The sequence below is a fragment of the Lissotriton helveticus genome, chromosome 5_1 (assembly GCF_964261635.1).
Source record: "Lissotriton helveticus chromosome 5_1, aLisHel1.1, whole genome shotgun sequence".
Taxonomy (NCBI): Eukaryota; Metazoa; Chordata; class Amphibia; order Caudata; family Salamandridae; genus Lissotriton; species Lissotriton helveticus.
In genome coordinates, this window is record NC_136065.1 from 258209616 (window position 1) to 258225683 (window position 16068).

Below are 16068 nucleotides of genomic sequence, written 5' to 3' on the forward strand. Positions count from 1 at the left end.
CATTCACAATATCTCACCAACAAAAAAGAAACCTTAGAACATACATATGTATTATCAATTTAACACAAACAACTGCTATGGATAGAGTTTATACAATGTCAAACAATGTCTTGACTCTTAATGATTTTCAGCATTATAGGTGCTTATGAGATGATTCAAGTCCATAAACCACCTAGGAGGTGGTCATAACATCAAGGAGTCAGCTGGAGAAACCTCCACGTGTTACCATACTCCTTGCCAAACAATTGAATTGGTCTAAAGTCCATTTTACATAAATAGACTGCTCCGCTTTTAAGAGCTGATACGTTTCGGTAGTATTGGATTCTGGCCTCCTCTGGACAAAAGGAAGACAAGAAAATGTGCACCAGCTGAATCATACCAGTGATTGCTAACCATGGAGGGGGATAAATCAAGAATAGCCTCAGTTTAGGTCACATACATGTTGCTTCATCCTCAACTCAATCATCACGTGAAGGAACCAAACACTTATCCGGGGTGAACAACAACTGTGAAGACTTCCGAAGCATTTGGTATGTGCTGGGGTTTTATTCAAACATGTGTTCTTCTACAACACACTACTATGTAGCACACGCAGGTCACAGACATATGTTCTATGCACGAAAATAAGTTAACAACGCTGTAATAATGTGTAAAAGACCAAATAACTCCCTTGCACAACATGCAATACTTGCCCCTATTGCGAAGAAGTTGTAACAATGCACAATGCACCCACTTACAGGAAACGACAAACTGAAACAGGGGAGCACCAAGCAGCAAAACAGCAAACATAATACAGATGCATGTACACCCAGGTCACATCAGTGAATTCATAATTCTATTAACTAACCAACTGCGGGCATAACATGCACAGAACAAACGGGCAATCCGAAATGAGTCTCTGATTGGGAGAGACCTCATCTACCTAAGACTATAGAAGACTCAATATAGACAGAGGTATCAACACTTACATGTGTATATCTCTTCTAAATCTAAACCTTGTCAATCCAAAAACAGGCCCAATGGAAATAAACCACGTTAAACTGCACAACAAGTCGCTACAAGTGCAAACTTACACAGTAAAAAGGACTGAAAAAACATGAAGAACTTCAAAAAACATGGAGCCTCATTTATGAGGTTTTGCCGTAGGGAAGCGCAGCAGGCCTTCCTGCTACGCTTCCCTACGGCAAAAGAAAAGGGCAGGAATGCGCCGTATCTATAAGATACAGCGCAATCCTGTCCTTTTCCCCTCAACCTGCGCACAATGGGCTGCCTGCGCCAACGCAGGCACCTTTACACAATGGTGCAAGGGAGCCTGCGCTGTGGGGATGATTATTTTTGTACAGGAAGGGAAACCTTCCTGTACAAAAATAATCACAAGAGGCATTTCCTCTTTCTACGTGTGCTGCAGAATGCAACACACATAGAAAAAGGAAAAACGAGGAGAAATAAAGATATTTCTCGGCGTTGCGCCAACCTTACGCCTCCCCTGGGCAGGCGTAAGCTTTTGGCACTGCCTCAGATTTACGATTTCTCGTAAATCTGGGGCAGTGTCAAAAAGCCATGGGTGTTGCTGGGGACGCCCCAAGCAACACCCATTGCACGGCCCTTTAACGCAGAACACTGCGTTAAAGGGACTGACACTTATCAGGCAGCATTAAGCCAAAATAAGTGGCTTAGTGCTGCCTCAAAAATATCACGTAGGCTTCTGCTCCACGGAACGTCACAAAAAGTGACGTTCCAATGGCACAAGGGGACTCATAAATGAGGCCCATGGTATTGCCTTCTTCACATATCAGGACAGTCGCAAAATCAGGAAAGGCATTTTTTCCACTGCTGCCAGAAATCTAAAAAATAACTTCTCTTCATGGAAGATGAGAACCCACAGTTCCTCTTTTAGGTAGTCGGTATTCAGCTGGACAAAATGAAGATCTTACTCAGTTTAGTGTCCGTCTTGGAAACTGAAACCTGACCTTAAACAAGATCAGCTTTACCTCGCTGCAGTTCTCCAGGACTATGTGTCCTTCGAGCTGCAGCACTTATACTGTAAAGATGTTTCCACCATCAACACCGACATCTTATTCCATGCGCTGCTCTCTTTGATATAGTGTGCTACTTTAGAGCCTACCATTGGAGGGGTGCTTTTTTTATTCCTTTTCATCTTTTACTTGATTTTTAGGTCTCGCTGAGTCAGCGCATGCGCTGCCCTTGGAAAAATTTAGTAAGGGGATTTCCAAAGTGGTACCAGAGGCTTTTGCAGGCCTAAAGCTTGCATTCACGTCGGCGTGCACGTGCGCGCGCGCGCAGCCGCCATGTGGCTGCAAGGCTCACGAGCAGAGGCGCCATATGGCTTTCCTCTCTCCTCATGGGTCATCAGCTTTCAAGATAAGAGAGCTTTCTTTCAAATTCCTGAAGCCCATAGCTTCCTTGTTTTTTATGTGCTCAAGAAGCTTTCAGTGTGATAGAAAATATTGCAATAGATTTTTGTGACTGTAGTAAGTCATAATTAGTCTTATTAGTTAAACCATGCATGCCGATGAATTCAGTAGTCACGTTTCATGCATGCTGAATGTATTGTATAGTCCGCAGTCCTACATTTATTTACTTCACCGGGTCTCTTGCACACATTGTGCACTGATTAGAGGAATATTTTTTTCATTCTACCCCTCTACCCCTCTATCCCTCTTCTAGCCATCTACCCCTCTACCCTCTTGTACCCCTCCTGTACCCCTCTACCCCTCTACCCTTTTTCTACCCCTCCTCTACTCCTCTACCCCTCTTCTACCCCTCTATCCCTCTTCTACCCCTTTACCCCTCTTCTACCCCTTTTCTACCCCTCTTCTACCCCTCACTCCCTCTACTACCCCTCTATCCCTCTTCCACCCCTCTACTACCCCTCTACCCATCTACACCTCTACCCCTCTTCTAACCCTCTACTACCACTCTACCCTACTGCCTCTCTACTACCCCTCTTCTACACCTCTACACCTCTTCTACTCCTCAACCCCTCTACTACCCCTCTTCTAACCCTCTATCCCTCTTCTACCCCTCTACTACTTCTCTACCCCTCTTCTATCCTTCTACCCATCTACACCTCTACATCTCTTCTAACCATCTACTACCCCTCTACCCTTCTACCCCTCTACTACCCCTCTTCTACCCATCTACCCCTCTAAAACCCCTCTAACACTCTTCTACCCCTCTTCTACCCATCTACCCCTCTTATACCCTCTAACACTCTTCTACCCCTCTTCTACCCCTCTACCACAATACCCCTCTACCCCTCAACCTCTCTTCTACCCCTATACTACCCTTCAACCCCTCAACCCCTTCCACTACCCCTCTTCTACCACTTCTACCCCTCTACTACTCCTCTAACTCTCTACTACCCATCTAACTCTCTACTACCCCTCTATCCCTCTTCTACCCCTCTAGTACCCCTCTACTCTTCTACCCCTCTACCCTTTTTCTACCCCTCTTCTATCCCTCTTCTACCCCCTTCTATCCCTCTTCTTTCCCTCTACCCCTCTTCTACCCCTTTACCCCTCTACTACTACCCTACTACCAGTCTTCTACCCCTTTACCTCTCTTCTACCCCTCTACCCCTCTTCTACCCCTCTACTACCCCTCTACCCATCGACACCTCTACCCCTCTTCTACCCCTCTACTACCCCTCTACCCTACTACCCCTCTACTCCTCTTCTACACCTCTTCTACCCCTCTACTACCCCTCTAGTACCCCGCTACCCCTCTAGTACCCCTCTAACCCTCTAGTACCCCTCTACTACCCCTCTTCTACTCCTCTACTACCCCTCTACTACCCCTCTTCTACCCTTCACTACCCCTCTATCCCTCTTCTACCCTTCTACCCCTCTTCTACCCTTCACTACCCCTCTATCCCTCTACCAACTGTAACTAGCTAAGACACTGGGTCACCACAGCATCCCTCTGCACCACCACAGCATCCCTCTGCACCACCAAAGCATCACTCAGCGCCACCACAGCATCACTCAGCGCCACAACAGCGTCACTCAGCGCCACAACAGCGCCACTCAGGGCCAGCACAGCGTCACTCAGGGCCAGCCCAGCGTCACTCAGGGCCAGCACAGCGTCACTCAGGGCCAGCACAGGATCCCTCAAGTGGCACTTTTTTATTAACCCTTTTTACATGCTGCACAGCAGCCCCACTTCTCGTCAGCACTGCTTAAACACATTGGCAAAGTCAATAGCTCTGCCTATACACTTATAAGGCCCCAAAGGCGAGACTTATTGGCTATGCCAATGCTTGTTCTTAAGATTCTTCGTAAGCGTTGATAATGGTTCTTGCATTCTCCCGGCTTCAGCTTCAAACTAACCAGTTGCCTATATTATAATGATTAAAGCTTCCCTTGTAGGTTGGCTCAAGTAGGGTTTTCAAGATATCAATCAATCAATCAGTGGTTTATAGAGCGTGAGGGTCTCAAGGTGGGGGAGGGGGGACAGCTCCGGGTCAGTTGAAGAGCCAGGTCTTGAGGGCCTTCCTGAATGAGTGGAGGGTTGGGGAGCGCCTGATGTTGATCAGCTTTGGCTGCGATGTAGGAGAAAACTCTCCTGCCGGCTCTGCTTCTGCGGATGCGAGGAAACTCTGCCAGGGAGAGGTCGGCGGAGCGGAGGTTTCTCTTGGGTACTTGGAAACATACTCATTCGTTGAGGTCTTTGGGTCTGATGTTGTTGAGGGATTTGTAGGCATGGGTGAGGAGTTTGAAGGTGGCCCTCTTCTCTACAGGGAGCCAGTGGAGGCTTTGTAGGTGTTGGGTCATATGTTCGTGGTGCGGTGTCCCTAGAGCGAGCCTGGCTGCGGAGTTCTGGATGGTTTGGAGCATGCGTAGAAGAGTTTTACTGATTCCGGAGTAGAGGGCATTGCCGTAGTGCAGTCTGCTGGTAATGAGTGCGTGGGTGACGGTCTTTCTGCAGTTGGAGTGGATCCATTTGAAGGTTTTATAAAGGATGCGGAGACAGTTGAAACTGGTAGAGGTGACAGCGTTGATCTGGTGGTTCATGGAGAGGGAGGAGTCGAGGATTATGCCAAGATTCTGAGCGTGGTCAGTCAGGGTGGGTGGGCTCCCGAGGGCGGAGGGCCACCAGGTATTGTCCCAGATGGAGGTGCAGGGTCTGAGTAGGAGGACCTCGGTCTTCTCGGAGTTGAGCTTTAGGTAGCTGTCCTTCAGCCAGGCTGCTACGTTTCTCATTCCTTCCTGGAAACTGAGTCTAGTGATTTCTGGGTTCTTGGTGAGGGAGAGGATGAGTTGTGTGTCTTCGGCGTAGGATACAATGCTAAGTCCGTGCTGTCTGACGATGGCGGCGATGGGGGCCATGTAAATGTTGAAGAGCGTCGGGCTTAGTGAAGATCCTTGGGGTACTCCGCAGATGATGTTAGTGGGGTCCAAGAGGAAGGGGGGAGTCTGATCCTCTGGGATTTGCCGGAGAGGAAGCATTGGATCCAGTAGAGGGCGGATCCCTGAATTCCTGCGTTGTGGGGTCTGGTGGCTAGCGTGCGATGTGAGACGGTGTCAAAGGCTGCAGAGAGGTCTAGGAGGATGAGGGCCACGGAGTGTCTCTGGTCTAGCAGCGTGCGGATGTCGTCAGTGGCTGCGAGGAGGGCAGTCTCGGTGCTGTGGTTGCTGCTAGATAAATGCAAGTTCAAGAAGAGCAAGTTACTTACCTTCAGTAATGCTGATCCCAGGGGTCCTTTTTCATGTTGTTGGCCAACTTCATCCCCCGTATCATAGCACCACTGTAGGAATCAATCGGTGCCAAATAATTAATGGATTACATGAAGCCTTTTGTAGGGCAAAGGCACTGTGCCAGAGTCAAGAGGCTGGCGGAATGGCTCTGACTCAGTTCAAGCACCGAGCAGCTTTAGTCAAGGTCAATGTGGCGCTGGCTCAGCATCAGACAGTCCTATAGCTTGGCTGTCTTCTATGGAGTCAGAATGCAACCAGAGGGTCCAGCTTGTGCCAATGCAAACCCACCAGCAGAAGCCAAGTTGGGAGGCCTCTCAGCTCCTCAGTGCCAGAAAGGTGCATCAGAGGGTGCTGGTAACATGATAAAAAGCAGCAGCATGGTCTCGGGGAATTCCTCAATCTTCTCAGCATTGCCAATGGCCCCAGAAATCCAGGTTGCCATGGGACATGGGTCAAATCAGTTTTGAAGTGGAATGACTTTGGGAGCATGACCTGGAGACACAAGGACACCCTAGCGCCTTCTCTGGAGATCGAGAGTGGTGACCAGGGGTCGAGTCCCACCAGTGCTTCTTGTGCTTTCGGAACGTAATGATGCAGAGGGTTTGACCTCATGAGCTGGACTGGGACCTGCTTTTGGACCTCAACCAATCACAACATGGGGTCTTGTGAAGTTTCCCCACAAAGGGCTTTGCTTCCCATCCTGGATGTAATCACTGCAACCTTGGAGTAGTGGTCCAATCCCAGGCACCACAGACAAATCACATGAAGGTTTGTTACAGTCATCTGTTGGTGATATTCCCACGGGGTGTGAGCCCTGCAGATTTGGTTGGTGATATTTTCCCTTTCAAACTGTAGAACTTTAGCCGAAAGAGTGGCCTCAAGAGAGACTAGGAGTATGTCTGGATCGATGTATTTTGGCACGGAAAAACGAACTGTAATGGGTGGTACCTTTATAGGCCAGTGCAGCTCATGTCCGACGAGGAACAACATGGCCTCTGAGCTGCTGGTACCACCTGTTGGCCCACATGGGTACAAAGATTTTCCAGATCCAGTCTGAGGTCTGGAAGAATAATCAAGAGGTGAGAATTCGGTATTCAGGCGTCACTCTCCGAATGAGATTTTGTGGGTGCCAGCCTTACCTGGGTAATAATGAGCATTCACTAAGGACTGCTGAAATCCTCTGAATGGAGTCTACAGTAAATAGCAGATGTCATGAACATATGGACCTACTGGGATGCATATAATAAAGAGCATAAAGCAGAGCCGTAAAGTTTGCCACACAAAGAACGTGTAGCTTTTAGCCCCATCTCCTTTTACTAATCTTTTCCCCTCAGGGCTGGCTTTAGGGCAGTGCGACTGGTGTGACCGCACTGGGCGCTGACCGGTGGAGAGGCGCTGAACTTGTGGGGATCACTGTGATTGGCAATAAATTATGATTGGAGATATGAAGGGCACTTTAGTCTGGTGGTAGTGAGAGAATCTGAAGAGGCAGTCCCTGCCATAAAGTAGCAGAAGACTTCAAAGAGGGCATGTTGGCAATTGGGGACAGGATGGCCACCAATTGCCTAAAACTTAATTCCGATAAGACGGAAGTAGTCATTTTTGGACAACTAACGCCAGAATGGTCCTCGGTATGGTGGCCCATGTCCTTCGGAAACCCCCCAAACTTGCCAGCAAAGTGAGGAACTTGGGAGTGGTCTTCGATGACCGCCTCAACTTTCTCCCACATGCCAACTAAATTAGCTCTTCCGCCTTCCATAAACTGCGCCTTATAAAGAAAATCATCCCCTTTCTCCCTGAAATGGCCGGCAAAACCTTGGTGACTTCACTAGTGCTGTCCACACTGGACTATTGTTAACGCCCCGTTTACAAATGCCCAAGCAAGGGTCATTAATAAAATGCAAGTCATCCAGAACTCAGCAGCTAGACTCTTGGGCAGAGTTCCCAAATATAAGTCCGCGACAGAAGCCATTAGATACTTACATTGGCTGCCCATCAGAAACAGGATTAAATTCAAAACCCTTTGTATTGTGTATAAGGCTCTGCACAATCAAGGACCTTCATTTCTTGCACAAAACCTGATCCCTTACTGTCCACCCAGATCTTTACGTTCCTCCACTCTAAATGACCTAATGGTTCCCCGTACCAAAACGGTTTCCTGGGGGGATAGAAGGTTCCTGGTATCAGCCCCGAAACTATGGAACACCTTGCCCCAGTCAATAAAAACAAGCCCTTCACTCTGGTCATTTCGCAAGCAGTTAAAGACCTGGCTGTTTAATCAGTAAACTTAGATCCTCTCTTCCATCAGGAGTATGTATATGCAGATATTCTAGCGCCGAGACGCCCATGGGCATTTGTTCGCGCTCAATAAATGTTATTAATAAATAATAATAAATAAATAGGTCTGGGGGCACTTAAAATGATTGTCGCGTCAGGCGCCACCAGCGCTAAAGCCAGCCCCCCTCTACCACATACTTAATTGTGCTGCTCTGTATACTTTGTGGATAGTGAGCCTTGCATAAGGGATTTTAAGGGATAAATAAGTTACGGATTCACTTTCTGTGACCTCAAGTGGTGCATTGTAATAGTGTCTTTTATTGTTTCAGTAAAAGACCCCCAACTACCTTTCCTACCTTAAAACTGGGCTGAATCCATACTCATTACTTGACACAGGGGGTGGTTTCAAATAAACATTAAGATAGAATGCCTGGTTCGACTGAGATATTTTGTCTTGAACCTTGTTGGCTGTACTGTGTCCCCATGTGCAGACATTTGAGTGACCATCCCTGCAGAGACGTTGGGCCTGATTAAGAGTTCGGCAGATGTACAAGGACTTCATTGTGATAAGCGAAAGATCAAAATATAACTACTGAGGTGCTTCTCTGGAAAACAATCCTAACCATCCATAGAAACTGTAGCTTTTCAATGTCTGCATTGAGGGTGGTCACTGATTCCTTTGGCGTTTGAGGCCCAGGACCATGAGTCTCCAGTGCCATGTTGAGCTGAGAATTCAGTGGGTTCCAAGATTCCTCGTCATTCCTTATCACATTGAGATGTAGGATGCAAGACCAGTCTTCTTTGACCACAGGAGGAGTGGCAGGATGATGGCCCTAGTGTCTTGGAAAAAGATAGCTTCAATTGAGGTCTGCACCACATAGATGTCATTTCTGTATTCTTTCCTGCACCCAGTATGTCTGGTTATTCACCGAGCACGATCTGCAGCTTCAAGTGCAGCCTGCTTTAAAGGTGTCCTGTGAGTCCTTCGATAGATCTTTGGTCTTAGGCTCTGCAGCAGATCATGAGAGGATTTCTGGGCGACAGGAGCCTCTAGGAGTTCAGGCACATGCTGAGACATTCCAAGCATGAGATTGCATGGGGTATTATTCTGGAGCACGCACTAGGCACGTCACCTTAGGATCGCTGAGCCTTCTGTCATGATTTTTTGAGGCACCGCCTTGTAATACCCGGGATACTATGGCCCCTTTCAATGTCCCGGTTTATGGCTGGAATGAGTGCGTGAACTGCAAAAATGCACCCATTGCTAACTAGGAATCAACTTATCCTTTGCAACACTCAAAGTATCAGCACATTGCTTTGGCTAAAACCACTAGAGTCCAGCAGGGGAGTCATTGGCCACTACAGTATTATAGTGGCACATTAAAAGGTAAGGACATATGTGATCCAAGTATGCCACCAGGAAAGGGTGTGACACCTTAGAGAAGCATCGATGTAAATTTAGTGACTGTAGGCAGTAATTACAATTTTAAAATGAGTTGCTGAATTCTTTTTTGAATCGCAAAAGGTGTTTAGTACACTAAACAATAAACTCACTTTGGAGGATGTAAACTATGTGATTTTGCGAATTGTGTGATGTGTGCCTACAAAAGTGTTTCATACTTAAGGCCCTGTATCAGGCTCCTCCTTCCTGAATCCTCAGGGTGGTATTGATGCTCTATGGGGGCCCACCTCATCTTAACTTATTTACTTGAAACTGAACTTGAAACTAAGCTTAATTAAAACCAGCGTGTTATATGTACCTGGCTCTAGGACTTCCTTTAATTACAACAATGGCCCAGCATGATGCCATGTGTAACCACCATTGTGTCAGGGCATGCATTTTACCAGGCATTACCACCACTGTGCCAGTGCCTGCATGTTGCCAGGAAATACCTCAGTGTGCCAGGGCCTGCAGATTGCCAGGAATTAGCACTATTGTGTCAAGTCCAGCATCTAACGAGTGGAAGCAAACACTTGCTCCTCGCACACATGCAAGATGCCCTCACAAACATGCGCTAACGCACATACACAGTTAAAAACACAGGCATGCACACATGCACCTGCACACACATAGACATACCTGCTCACACAGACACTCTCAGACACACAGACATAAGCCCATACACACACACTCAACTCACAAACATAGTGCATAACCATTTTTGACTTACCTGCTCCAACTGCCTGACTTTTTATCTCCTCTCGCTCACTTGCACTTCCCGGGTTAGAGGGAGAAGGTGAAGGGACTTGGGCAGCTTGGGAGGGTGAGGACTTTAGGGTGAAGTGGGTATAAATGCCTAGCATGGCCAGAGGCTGGTAGCACTGCAGACCAACGACAAATGAAGCATGGGGAAGAGCCGGGGGGAGTAAAGCAGAAGCGCAGGAGTGGGAGGTGAGAGCAGGCCTGAGTGCTCAGCGGGAGTGCAGAGGAGAGTTGTGCAATCAAGGGAAAGAGGGGAGTGACCAAAATGAGTGACTGGGGTGGGGGGCTTGTGGGGACGTGAACTTAGAAGAGGAGGTTGGTGAGGGGTATCAGCAGACATCAGATGTTTTTGGGGTGGTAGGGAGCAGTGAAGGCACTGGCAGAGGGATTTGTTCACTCCACCCATGCATCTCCATGGGCAGAGAAAGACATGCAGGCCTCCTTGCTATGTGAGTGGAAGGATACACTCTTCCCACTCTTCAACCCACATAGCAACAGATTCAATACAGCAGTGATTTAAGGCATGAGCAAAGTGGGCAATTGCCCACCTTCGAAGGGCCCCCCTGGTAAAGCAAATTCTCTCTCTCTCCCCACCCCCCTGCACAGTGTCATCTTAAGAATTTTAAGAATTTTTGGAGCCCCTGTTTTTGAGTGAATCCCATTTCTGAAAGCTTGTTTGGAATCATGAAGGCTTCAATGGCCAGAATATAGGCAATAGCATTAGAAGTTTTCACAAATAGGGGATGCCAAAATGTGCCTTGCCCAGGGCTTTAATATCATTAAGGCAACACTGCTTGAACTGCTTCTAGCAAAGAGAGAAAAAAAAAACAATTTTATTTTTATCAACAATAGTTTTCAGTTCACTTTTTAGCCGGGACCAGTTGAATTTTTTTCAGCTTGTAGACCAAATACTTTTTTTGCTGCATCACGCTAGCGCCGGGACACCTCTGGTTGAGGTAGCTGTTGCGCTTTACAAATGCTGATGTATTGCATTGTATTCAATTTGCTGGGTGCGGCGCCAATAAGGCAAAACCCTAAAAGTCTGCAGAAATCATTTAGAAAAGAGGTAAACAATTTGAAGATATAAATACATGAACATACTTTGTTGTTTGTAATGGCTTCTGCTCTGTATCAGCATTTGTAGTTTTAGATTCAGTATAATTTTTTTTTTACCTTGGAGAAGAGGGCGGGGCTGGTTCATTATCATTAAGCAAAATGTTTGGGTCTACAAAATGCTTGCATTCCTGCATCTGTAAAGTATTTGGCTACTTTAGCCAATTTGGCAGCTCCATAAAAATCTCAGACATTTACAACGGGGAAGCTGCAAACTCCCTTGCAGTAGAAGCAGTGGCAACCAAGAGGAAAGAAAAGGGGGTATCAATAGTGTTTTGATGTACTGTATCATCTAGGCTACTGTATGTTGGTTAAAAACCTTCAGATGGATCCTGATTTTAATTTGGCAATTGTGGTTAAGAGGATTTGCTTGGGAAAAGTGTAATATAAATGAAGGGAACCCTTGTCATCAGAGCTACAGTAGAGGTGATCTGACAGTGAGAAATCTGGGCTCCCCATACTACTCATCGTAGGAGATATTTGTTGCCTCACCACTTTTTGGCACTGAAGTCTTTTAAAAATATTACCTGCATTGAGTTTTCAGATGTCCAAACTGCTCATTTGCAATTGACCTCAATCCCTTTATTGAATGTTTTCTCACTTTCGCTATCCTCTTCCCTCTCCTTCTACTTCGCTTAATTCTTTAAATGTACAAAATCAGAAGAACTCCCCAGCAGGCTCTAGAAACAAAGGAGGGGTAAAATTTGATCACAAAACCTTCCTTTCTACCCATTTATGGAGTGTGCTTTAACAGCTGAAGGGTAGGATGGGGGGCTTTCAGGATCTTTGGTACCAGGCCATGGGTCCAGGTACCCTAGTACTGATGAACTGGGACCTGGGAAAGGGAGACAGGCTCAACCTCCAAAGAGACTAAAGCCCTATTTATCTCCTTGAGGATTTTCCTCTGTAGTCTATTCAGCAGGCACATGCTCCTTGGGGTTCCACGACAGGAGCATCCTTATGTGTACTCAGGAAAGAACAGGTCATTCAGTGCCTCAAGTACCAACACTTTGCAGCTTGGTTCCGACATATACTCAGAAATGTGGGTACCATGAGCTTTCCCCTCCTGAGTGGGTGACAGAAGCCTCTGGAGCAGAGGTAGCTACCCTATTAATGGTAACGGTAAGTGCTGCCAATTCTGATACAATCCCTAGGCCCAAATACCCTTTATTTAAATAAGTGTGACATTTTCCATCCACCTTAAAAGCCCATGATCACCTTTGATACCCAGCTCTTCAAGGTCATCAAGAATAAATGCTTTCAAATGGATACATTTAATTCTGAAAAAAAACACAGCTCACAAGATTAAGGTTTGCCTGTCACAAGACTTTGGAGTTTGTAAGGGTCAGCTGCTGAGAACTGTTTGTTGCATGCCATGCAACCGCCTGAAGAATGCTGTAAACAGACAGAGTGGCATTGGGAATCAATATCTTCCATATCCAAATAAGCTCCCAAAAAAGTAGCATAATGCGCCCCTTCTAGTAAGAGGATGCAGCGGGGGAGAGACCAGCAATTTCCAGAATAGGGAAGCAAGGGAGTAGCCAATCCCTCAATCCCGCCTATTTAGCATAAATAAAAGGAATTAGGTGAAGCAGTGGATGATGGATTTATGGAGCTTATGCATATGGAAGGAGGCTTGAGGAAAGGTGTCCCAAAGTTCTTAAAGTGGCAGTGCTCTTTTTGAGACACTTAAGGAAGACAGAGTAATATTTACTTTTAAAACTCCATGGGCCTCATTTATGAGTTACTGCCGTAGGGAAGCGCAGTAGGCCTTCCTGCTGCGCTTCCCTGCGGCAAAAGAAAAGGGCAGGAATGTGCTGTATCTATAAGATATGCAAAAGAAACATTTGTGTGTTTTGCTGTATCTATAAGATACGGCACATTCCTGTCATTTTCCCCTGCGCCGGCGCACAATGGGCTGCCTGCGCAAACGCAGGCACCTGTACACAATGGTGCAAGGGAGCCTGCGCTGTGGGGATGATTATTTTTGTACAGGAAGGGAAACCTTCCTGTACAAAAAAAATCACAAGAGGCTTTTCCTCTTTCTATAGCCATGGATGTTGCTGGGAACGCCCCCAGCAACACCCATTGCACGCCCCTTTAATGCAGAACACTGCGTTAAATGGACTGATATTTATCAGGCAGCATTAAGCCAAAAAAAGTGGCTTAGTGCTGCTTGATAAATATTACGCAGGCTTCTGCGCTATAGAACGTCACAAAAAGTGACGTTCCGATGGCGAAGGGGAATCATTAATGAGGCCCCATATTTCTGCAGAGATATGATCCCATGATGGAGGTTATCTTCTTTGTGACATCTCTCAGATCAGGCCCAAAGCAAAAACGTAATTGTGCGAGGGTTCAACAATGGCAGTTTAACACAACTTACATATCTATTTTATAACAGCTCAGGTTGTGATAGACTAGACATCAACATAAATTTCTGTGGATTCAGCGACCAAATGCATGATAGAGTTAGAAGAGGATTGCCCAGTCCTGTTATATTCAGAAGGAATATTTTATGAAGTTGTTTAAATATTGTTCACATTAGTCTTTATTTAATTTTGTTGGTCAAGAGAATATGTGTGTCTTTAAGGAGGAGGAGTGGGCTATAGGTCAATTTAAGTGAGTACTATTTGATGTAAATAACAATGTTCGTTTTATTTCTTGTTTTGGCTTGTAATTTAGGACACTCCGACCTTAGACATGGCAAAAGAAACAGTAGAAGAAGAGCAGGGAACTGTATCTTGCCTCAGCATCGCTGCCTTTTTTCGTAGATTTGAAAGAAGAAGAACAAGAAGGAACAGCAATGTAGAACATCTCTTATAGGAGGGACAGGAACTGGCAGGAAAGCCTGTTAGAGAAAAGGAACCGAGTCCATAGTGCTTTCAATGAAGAAAAAAATGATCACCTCTAATTTTTATATCTCATTTTTAATTGTCAACAAATGCAATGTAACAAGGATACTATTCCTTCAGCATATTCGGGGATTTATACTACAAATACCCTCTGTTTCATAAAGGGAGTCAAATAATATAGAGGATGAAATTTTTAAGGCAGACTTGGATGAGCCGATGGGCTTCTTGTTTAAGCAACTCCAAAAACACAAAATGTAAAACCTTCCTGTCTGTAATCATGCCTTGCTCAGCAGTGGCTGTATTTAAAAAAAATAAAGAATATATTCCACTTCAGAAACTGAAATTCCCTCAACTGAGTAAGCATATTTGTGTGTCAGAAGGTTTTCTGCAATGTATCTGAGTGCTAAGTTTTTATTAGCTGTATGTTTACTTAAAAACTTTACAGTGTAAAACACATGAACAGCGCCCCACTCCCAACCACCCTTCCCCCATCTGAGTGAAAATCTCCAACTATTCTATTGTGTCTGTGAGGAGATCTCCTCCAAAGTGGAGGCGTTCTCGATACTCCTACGGAAATGTTTTTGTAGACAATATGAATGGGACCATGGAGAGCAGCTATAAAATGGGGAATATTTACACATTAAGGCAAAACAAAAATAGGTAGAAAAGTATTATGGTAGCTAACCGCTACTGTATAAACTATACAACAAATTCATTGAAACTGCGACACCTTGGCAGGGGGCAAATTTAATGAAGATTGGGAGGTTGTTGGAGATGGGTGAGAGAGATAAGAAGGGGTGAGATAGTGAAATCTGTGTTGATGTTTCTGATTTTATCATGGAAGAAAGTGGATAGAGTGCTTCATAGTTCTTGAGACCAGAAAATAGGATGGGTACATGTATCTACTATTTTAAAAATGTGCCTAGAGGAATCCTTGTTTCGTTCAACGAGTGCCTTGAGGTAGCTCTGGCGTGACATACGAATATTCTTATGATATGAAAGAAGGGCTGCTCTGTAAGCCGCTCTGTCAGACTAGCTTGGAGTAATGCTAGTTACATGCAAGTCTCTTGCATAATCTTTTGTTTTCCCTTTGGGTTACACCAGTTAGTGGCGGTAGATCTCCTGCTTGATTTACAAGCTTTCATAAGAGACAGTCTTTAGGGGCACAGTAATAGCAGCATTAAATTGAGCAGCCACATGTTGATATTATCTGCTAGTCCACCTGTGGGTTAATGGAAGTGTTGGTCAAACTAGTATTCCCTCTGAGATTACAGGATCTGGATCAAGTAGTAAGAGGTTTAGAAGTTGCTTTAAGGCATCATTGACTCAGACCTCTCTAGAAATTAAGAAGGTTGTGGCTTAATCTGGTAGGTTCCAAGGGCGATTTTAACATGACCGCATTTGAATTGGAAAACAAATCAGGTCAAGTGTATATCCAGCAGAATGAGAGTGAGTCATTTGAAACAGGCCCAAAGTCTCAATGTCATCCCTTAGAGTGATGGTGTAAGTATTCTCCATATCTTCATAATGGGAGTTGAATACTCCTAGGGTGAGAAAATGGTCCTACTTGAAGGTATATAGGTGGCAATATATCTGCTTCAGTGGAGCTAAAGTCTTTTTTTAGGTTCGCGATATCTGTAGATCAAATATTCACCACAGAGGGAAAAGTATTTTTAGTTTGTTAGTGCATGCTTCCTAAAGATCATGCCAGTAACTGGAATCTTCACCCCATCCCCAGACAGTGCACCCATAAGACTGAGTCTGGGCCCTTTGCATCATGAATGAGTACTGTGCAGAAAGCTATGAATTTACCTTTGCCTTCTCTCTTCTCTTGACTATTAGCTGCAGTGTGCTCGGGCTAATGTTCTTGCTCTTGGTGCCCACTACTCTCCTGGTGTCT

General features: G+C 45.6%; 1 protein-coding gene across 1 annotated transcript in view; it reads left to right on the forward strand.

Annotated features, from left to right (window-relative positions):
- LOC144752438 (uncharacterized) overlaps positions 1-14515 on the forward strand; it is a 408565-nt gene extending 394050 nt beyond the window's left edge. Inside the window, exon 52 of the mRNA XM_078640369.1 lies at positions 13999-14515. The gene's annotated coding sequence lies outside the window, so the exon portion shown is untranslated. The remainder of the gene's footprint in view (positions 1-13998) is intronic.
- Positions 14516-16068: the final 1553 nt, after the last annotated feature.